Below are 9,017 nucleotides of genomic sequence, written 5' to 3'. Positions count from 1 at the left end.
CTGTAAATGTAAAAAAGGAGGGAGGTGCATCTCCAGGTCTGTTGAGGATGATCTCCAGGTCAGTTGAGGATGATGGGAACGCTTCAAAAGCTAACCACGACGTTAGCTAACAACAAAATAATCAACAAACAGAGATAGGGATAGGAAAATAGATGTAGGGATAGTATTGTTAGCTCTAATAGAGATTGCAATTATTAGAAATACTGTATTTTGTGATTTGTTCGTAGCAGTTTTAGCTTCATTAAATATTTGGTAACTGTCCAATAGTTTGCTGCTTATGGGGGAAGTCTATATTTATATGTTTCTCTTTTCCCCTTGCTTCTTTCTCTTTACTCATCTTTCATTGAGTAAAAATGTAACTCTAGCTTCCCTGCATAATTGTTTATTTTGTTCATGTTCTGCCTTTTAATAGTTTTAAGCATCTTTATTGGCTCTCATTGTGCCTGGTCAGTGTTTTTTTTATTATTACTATCATGGTTGGCACTGTCATGTAAAGGAAACAAGCAAACGGGTCCAGCAAAGCTGCTGGTTCAGCAATATGGGGCACAAGCCGAGCCAGACGGACAGACAGACAGTTGGCTGGGGGACAGAGGGCAGGACAGGTGTCGTAGTCCCTGATTCCCCTACATGGCGCAGACAAGGGGAGAAAGATTGATTTATGGTAACCTCTTCGCAACCACTACTATAATCACAACGGTTATTGAATAAAAGTAATTGCTTCATCCTCTAGGATAGTGGTAATCGTCATATTATACCCTGGAGAGTTGCTTGCATGGTTTTCTTGTCTAAAGTCGTACCTCAGCTTTTTACATAGCTATTGTGTAACTAACTGAACTAATTGTTTGGTTATTAAGTTCCTGTCACTTGGGGTACGCCAGTGTGAATCTGTTATCGGTTAAGTTCCTCTGATGTCACCACTGAAACGCCCGAGCCAGATGACTTTTTCTCCCTAAATAATGAAATCCCTGAAGCACTGAGCAACAATCAGCAGACCAAGAGGTTCTCCAGGACCAGTCTTAGAGGCACAGCTCTAAATTATCAGTTGAGTCTAGGGGTCACTATTGGATAAGGTTAGAAATTTGACGACTATATGCAGTGGTTCCCTCTTTGTATTTAAAAGGTATACGACGACTGAATATCTTGTATGAGGGAAAAGTGTTTTTATTTTCATGTAGAGAACATTTTATTAAAGCCAACTTTAAATGTCTATTTTCTCTGTGATTGTGCTTTTCCTGTTGCGTTAAAATTGTATTTAAAGAAAGATTGATTGGACTGAATCTTGGGAAAATTCAGCCAGAAACTACCTAATTTAGCACATCAAAGCTAGAGGGGAACTGTGGCCCGGTTTTCTCTACTGTATCTGCTCATTGTAAGGTGTTCTGATCTGAAATGTGTGGTTGGATGTTGTTGGATCATCATGAATGGTGTTTGTCAGTGGTGTTGAGTTTAACCAGTTCTTGCTGTCTACAGTGACTTGCGGAAGTATTCACCCCCCTTGGCATTTTTCCTAAATTGATTTTGGGGGGGTTTGTATAATTTGATTTACACAACATGCCTACCACTTTGAAGATGCAAAATATTTTTTATTGTGAAACAAACAAGAAATAAGTCAAAATCAAAAAACTTGAGCGTGCATAACTATTCACCCCCCCAAAGTCAATACTTTGTAGAGCCACATTTTGCAGCAATTACAGCTGCAAGTCTCTTGGGGTATGTCTCTATAAGCTTCGATCATCTAGCCACTGAGATTTTTGCCCATTCTTCAAGGCAAAACTGCTCCAGCTCCTTCAAGTTGGATGGGTTCCGCTGGTGTACAGCAAATTCTCAATTGGATTGAGGTCTGGGCTTTGACTAGGCCATTCCAAGACATTTAAATGTTTCCCCTTAAACCACTCAAGTGTTGCTTTAGCAGTATGCTTAGGGTCATTGACCAGCTGGAAGGTGAACCTCCGTCCGAGTCTCAAATCTCTGGAAGACTAAAACAGGTTTCCCTCAAGAATTTCCCTATATTTAGCGCCATCCATCATTCCTTCAATTCTGACCAGTTTCCCAGTCCCTGCCGATGGAAAAACATCCCCACAGCATGATGCTGCCACCACCATGCTTCACTGTGGGGATGGTGTTCTCGGGGTGATGAGAGGTGTTGGGTTTGCGCCAGACATAGCATTTTCCTTAATGGCCAAAAATATACATTTTAGTCTCATCTGACCAGAGTACCTTCTTCCATATGTTTGGGGAGTCTCCCACATGCCTTTTTGCGAACACCAAACGTGTTTGCTTATTTTTTTCTTTAAGCAATGGCTTTTTTCTGGCCACTCTTCTGTAAAGCCCAGCTCTGTGGAGTGTATGGCTTAAAGTGGTCCTATGGACCGATACTCCAATCTCTGCTGTGGAGCTTTGCAGCTCCTTCAGGGTTATCTTTGGTCTCTTTGTTGCCTCTGATTAATGCCCTCCTTGCCTGGTCTGAGTTTTGGTGGGCGGCCCTCTCTTGGTAGGTTTGTTGTGGTGCCATATTCTTTAAAAAAAATTATAATGGATTTAATGGTGCTCTGTGGGATATTCAAAGTTTCTGATATTTATTTATAACCCAACCCAGATTTGTGGAGAAGTACAGCTTTGTCCCTGACCTGTTTGGAGAGCTCCTTGGTCTTCATGGTGCCGCTTGCTTGGTGGTGCCCATTGCTTAGTGATGTTGCAGACTCTGGGGCCCTTCAGAACAGGTTTATATATACTGAGATCATGTGACAGATCATGTGACACTTAGATTGCACACAGGTGGACTTTATTTAACTAATTATGTGACTTCTGAAGGTAATTGGTTGCACCAGATCTTATTTAGGGGCTTCATAGCAAAGGGGGTGAATACATATGCACGCACCACTTTCCCTTTTTTTTTTTTTTTTACTAGTTATTTTTTTAACTTAACCAATTTGGACTATTTTGTGTATGTCCATTACATGAAATCCAAATAAACATCCATTTAAATGACAGGTTGTAATGCAACAAAATAGGAAAAACTTCAAGGGGGGTGAATACTTTTGCAAGGCACTGTAAATGGCCGGTAGTGGGAGTAACAGGTAAAACTGTAGAACGTTGGAAGCGCTCTGCTCTGGGCATTCTGCCATTTACTGCAATGTTAATGTGGACTCTCCTCTCTCTTGCCCATCCTTAATAAATAGACTCAAATCTAACTGTGGCTTTGGTTTCACCACAGCAAGGTGTGTGGAAGAGAACGCTGCACTTTGGGCAGGTGTAACATTCCATACTTCAATAGTGCTGTGGGACATTACAGGCAATGAAAAATGAAAGAGATGCTATTAACAGTTCCCTGTACAGCTGACCAACCAACAACATTAAGCACTGTGTCCCAGTTTAAGTTCATTGTCAAGGAGAGAATCACTGAAACTGCATGATTTTTTTTAAAATTCAGAATGCTTCACTTGTTATGGGGAGGGAAATGGGCTTGTGTTCTAAGCTTTTTGTGTTGTCTTTCTGTAGACTTTCAGAAACGGTAGAATCAGCTATGCCTTTAATAAATAAAGTAAACCATGTTCTCCATATCTTTTCCCTGAACTGGATTTTTTGGTTTCTCAAAGTATTATGGTATTTTGTGCACTGTTTACTTTTCCCACAGCTTGCGATTTAGGACAAAAACATGTACAATACATTTGTGTATGATTTCCATTCATACTGTACTTGTATTCTGATAAGCATAGTTTAGAATTGAGAGACATTTTAATAGGAGTAGACAATGGATAATTTTGACTCAGGTGTTATGAAGCCTTTTTGTCAAGGCTATCAAGAGGAACTGAGGAAGAACCTTTTCACACAGGCTGTCTCCCTCCCCACCACACACTCAGGAAACCCTAGTGGTTTCAGGTTAGCTTGCCACTTGCACAAGTCACCTGTTAATCTCTCTCATCAATACAACAAATTATTGAAGAGTTTTTGCTGAGCAGTTTTTCAGTGTGTGGATTTACCACATTGATTCTAACTAGTTACAGTGGGGAAAAAAAGTATTTAGTCAGCCACCAATTGTGCAAGTTCTCCCACTTAAAAAGATGAGGCCTGTAATTTTCATCATAGGTACACGTCAACTATGACAGACAAATTGAGAATTTTTTTCTCCAGAAAAATCACATTGTAGGATTTTTTATGGATTTATTTGCAAATTATGGTGGAAAATAAGTATTTGGTCACCTACAAACAAGCAAGATTTCTGGCTCTCACAGACCTGTAACTTCTTCTTTAAGAGGCTCCTCTGTCCTCCACTCGTTACCTGTATTAATGGCACCTGTTTGAACTTGTTATCAGTATAACAGACACCTGTCCACAACCTCAAACAGTCACACTCCAAACTCCACTATGGCCAAGACCAAAGAGCTGTCAAAGGACACCAGAAACAAAATTGTAGACCTGCACCAGGCTGGGAAGACTGAATCTGCAATAGGTAAGCAGCTTGGTTTGAAGAAATCAACTGTGGGAGCAATTATTAGGAAATGGAAGACATACAAGACCACTGATAATCTCCCTTGATCTGGGGCTCCACGCAAGATCTCACCCCGTGGGGTCAAAATGATCACAAGAACGGTGAGCAAAAATCCCAGAACCACACGGGGGGACCTAGTGAATGACCTGCAGAGAGCTGGGACCAAAGTAACAAAGCCTACCATCAGTAACACACTACGCGCCAGGGACTCAAATCCTGCAGTGCCAGACGTGTCCCCCTGCTTAAGCCAGTACATGTCCAGGCCCGTCTGAAGTTTGCTAGAGTGCATTTGGATGATCCAGAAGAGGATTGGGAGAATGTCATATGGTCAGATGAAACCAAAATAGAACTTTTTTGGTAAAAACTCAACTCGTCGTGTTTGGAGGACAAAGAATGCTGAGTTGCATCCAAAGAACACCATACCTACTGTGAAGCATGGGGGTGGAAACATCATGCTTTGGGGCTGTTTTTCTGCAAAGGGACCGGGACGACTGATCCGTGTAAAGGAAAGAATGAATGGGGCCATGTATCGTGAGATTTTGAGTGAAAACCTCCTTCCATCAGCAAGGGCATTGAAGATGAAACGTGGCTGGGTCTTTCAGCATGACAATGATCCCAAACACACCGCCCGGGCAACGAAGGAGTGGCTTCGTAAGAAGCATTTCAAGGTCCTGGAGTGGCCTAGCCAGTCTCCAGATCTCAACCCCATAGAAAATCTTTGGAGGGAGTTGAAAGTCCGTGTTGCCCAGCGACAGCCCCAAAACATCACTGCTCTAGAGGAGATCTGCATGGAGGAATGGGCCAAAATACCAGCAACAGTGTGTGAAAACCTTGTGAAGACTTACAGAAAATGTTTGACCTGTGTCATTGCCAACAAAGGGTATATAAAAAAGTATTGAGAAACTTTTGTTATCGACCAAATACTTATTTTCCACCATAATTTGCAAATAAATTCATTACAAATCCTACAATGTGATTTTCTGGATTTTATTTCTCATTTTGTCTGTCATAGTTGACGTGTACCTATGATGAAAATTACAGGCCTCTCTCATCTTTTTAAGTGGGAGAACTTGCACAATTGGTGGCTGACTAAATAATTTTTTTCCCCACTGTATATGGCACAACCATGCCTTTGGTAACCTAGCGTGAGGACATGGCTTGGTTTAGGCCTAGTTTTCCAAAGATATAGAAGACTATCTTTTACTACCTTTATCTTTGAAAAATGTATACCTTTTGCCAACCAATTTCTTACTGGCTTACCTTTCTGTTTCTCTTTTTTTCCTTCTGTCCATTTTGCTTCATTCTCTCACTAGGACAACAAGAACTCCCCTCTTCTGCCTCCAGACCTGTTAAAAAGTATATCAAATTTTGAGGAGGAGGAAGAGCTGCTCTTTACTAAGCCTCATGGTTTCTACCAGGCCTTGGCGAGTCCTCTTAGCACTGCTCCAGGACTAAACATATTTGTATGTAGTCTACTTCGCTTAACGTAATCCTCCTGGCTTAGTCAGCATGTTAAACATCAGGGCCCGTTTTCAGAAAGTGTGCTGTTCTTGGATCAGTTTTACCTTTTTAGATCATAATGAGTAAGATTACATGGACAGGGGTGGACCTGATCCTAGATCAGCCCTCCTACTCTGAGACACTTTATGAATACAGGCCCAGGTTCACCTTCACACAGTCTGTGATGTGAGTAGAATACATGAGTGGTAGGGAGATATGGATCATTAAAATACTGTAAGGGTCATACTTTGAATAAGAGGGCAGTATATGTAAAAATGTTTTCCAGGCTAGTGTTGATAGAATTGATCATGCTTTTCCTGTTGCATTAAAATTATATTTAAAGAAAGAAATGTTAAAAAAAATTGATTGGACTGAATCTTGGGACAAATTTGGCCAGAAACACTTATAAAGAAAAACTACCTAATTTAGCGCATCAAAGCTAGAGGGAAACTGTTGTCCAGTTGGCCCTGTTTTCTCTCTTGTATCTGCTCATTGTAAGGGGTTCTGATCTGAAATGTGTGGTTGGATGTTGTTGGATCATCATGAATGGTGTTTGTCAGTGTTGTTGAGCTTACCAATTCTTGCTGTCTATATGGGCGATAGAGGGAGTAACGGGTAAAACTGTAGAATGTTGGAAGCGCTCTGCTCTTGGCATTCTGCCATTTACTGCATTGTTAATGTGGACTCGTCTCATCCTTAATAAACAGACTGAAATCTAACTGTGGCTTTGGTTTCACCACAGCAAGGTGTATGGAAGAGAACCCTGCACTTTGGGCAGGTGTAACATTCCATACTTCAATAGACCGGTGGGACATTACAGGCAATAAAAAATGAAATAAAGACTTCTATTAACAGTTCCCTGTACAGGTGACAAACCAACAACATCAAGCGCTGTGTCCCAGTTTAAGTTCAATGTCAAGGAGAGAATCACTGAAACTGCATGAGGATTTGGAATTCAGAATGTTCAGAATGCTTCACTTGTTATGGGGGGGGGGGGTTCATTCAGAAATCGGCTTGTGTTCTAAGCTTTTTGTGTTGTCTTCCTGTAGACAAATGGTAGAATCAGCTATGCCTTTAATAAATAAAGTAAACCATGTTGTCCCTATCTATTCACTGAACTGTGTTTTCTGTGTCGTTCCATATGATTTCAATCACTTTCTAACTGCACCCTTTTTGATTTGAACAAATCTTACCATACATGTTTGCCCATGGTAATATTTTTCTTTCAATAAATCATAAAACAGTTTCACAACCCTGTTTGTAAGTTTTCAAATGATATCAAAGTCAACCATTTATCTTTTTCAGTGATGAGGACATGGATGTCTCATAGTAGGGCGGGGTATGCAAAATGGGTCAACTTTGAGCACCTCTAGCTCCTGAATGTTTTGGCATTCAGGTCCATAAAGTCACTTTCTGACCACTTCCACCATGGGCAAACATGTATGAAACGTTTTGTTCAAATCAAAAGGGGTTCAGTCAGAAAGTGATTGTAATAATGTGGAATGACCCGACTATCACATACTGTAGGTATGGTTTCTCAAAGTATTATGGTATTGTGTGCACTAAGTTTACTTTTTACACATCTTGTGATTCAGGACAAAAACATGTACAATACATTTGTGTATGATTTCCATTCATACTGTACTTGTATTCTGATAGATTAGTATGGTTTAGAATTTGTAGACAGTAACAATAATAATAATAGTAATACTAATTGTTACTCTGTGATATGTAATCTTATTGCTGTAAAGAAGAACTGAGCAAGAACTTTACATTTTCACACAGGCTGTCTCCCTCCCCACCACACACTCAGGAAACCCTAGTGGTTTCAGGTTAGCTTGCCACTTGCACAAGTCACCTGTTAATCTCTCTCATCAATACAACAAATGATTGAAGAGTTTTTGCTGAGCAGTATTTCAGTGTGTGGATTGGAGTACCACATTGATTCAAACTAGTTATGTACCTGAACAAAAACGTAAAAACAAATACAACTGCTAATCAGGGCCGGCCTTAGCCACTAAGTGAGATAAGCCACCGCTTAGGGCCCCGCGGCCTCTAGGGGGCCTGTCATGCCAAATAGTGTCCCCCTGCCAAAAACAGGTTTTTAGAAAAGGTTGCTAATTTATTCAAAATAAAAAACGGGAATACCACATTTACACAAGTATTCAGACACTTTACTCAGTACTTAGTTGAAGCACCTTTGGCAGTGATTACAGCATCGAGTCTTCTTGGGTATAACGCTACAAGCTTGGCACACCTGTATTTGGGGAGTTTCTCCCATTCTTCTCTGCAGATCCTCTCAAGCGCTGTCAGGTTGGATGGGGAGAATTGCTGCACAGCTATTTTCAGGTCTCTCCAGAGATGTTCGATCGGGTTCAAGTCTGGGCTCTGGCTGGGCCACTCAAGGACATTCAGAGACTTGTCCTGAAGCCACTCTTGCGTTGTCTTGGCTGTGTGCTTAGGGTCGTTGTCCTGTTGGAAGGTGAAACTTCGCCCCAGTCTAAAGTCCTGAGCACTCTGGAGCAGGTTTTTATCAAGGATCTCTCTGTACTTTGCTCTGTTCATCTTTGCCTCAATCCTGACTAGTCTCCCTGCTGCTGAAAAACATACCCACAGCATGATGTTGCCACCACCATGCTTCACCGTAGGGATGGTGCCAGGTTTCCACCAGACGTGACGCTAGACATTCAGGCCAAAGAGTTCAATCTGGGTTACATCAGACCAGAGAATCTTATTTTTCTCATGGTCTGAGAGTCTTTAGGTGCCTTTTGGCAAACTCCAAGCGGGCTGTCATGTGCCTTTTACTGAGAAGTGGGTTCCGTCTGGCCACTCTACCATAAAGGCCTGATTGGTGGAGGGCTGCAGAGATGGTTGTCCTTCTGGAATGTTCTCCCATCTCCACAGAGGAACTCTAGAGCTTTGTCAGAGTGACCATTGGGTTCTTGTTCACCTCCCTGACCAAGGCCCTTCTCCCCCGATTGCTCAGTTTGGCTGGGCAGCCAGCTCTAGGAAGAATCTTGGTGGTTCT

This window comes from Coregonus clupeaformis, chromosome 21 (assembly GCF_020615455.1).
Source record: "Coregonus clupeaformis isolate EN_2021a chromosome 21, ASM2061545v1, whole genome shotgun sequence".
NCBI classification, from domain to species: domain Eukaryota; kingdom Metazoa; phylum Chordata; class Actinopteri; order Salmoniformes; family Salmonidae; genus Coregonus; species Coregonus clupeaformis.
This window is presented reverse-complemented; position numbering follows the sequence as displayed.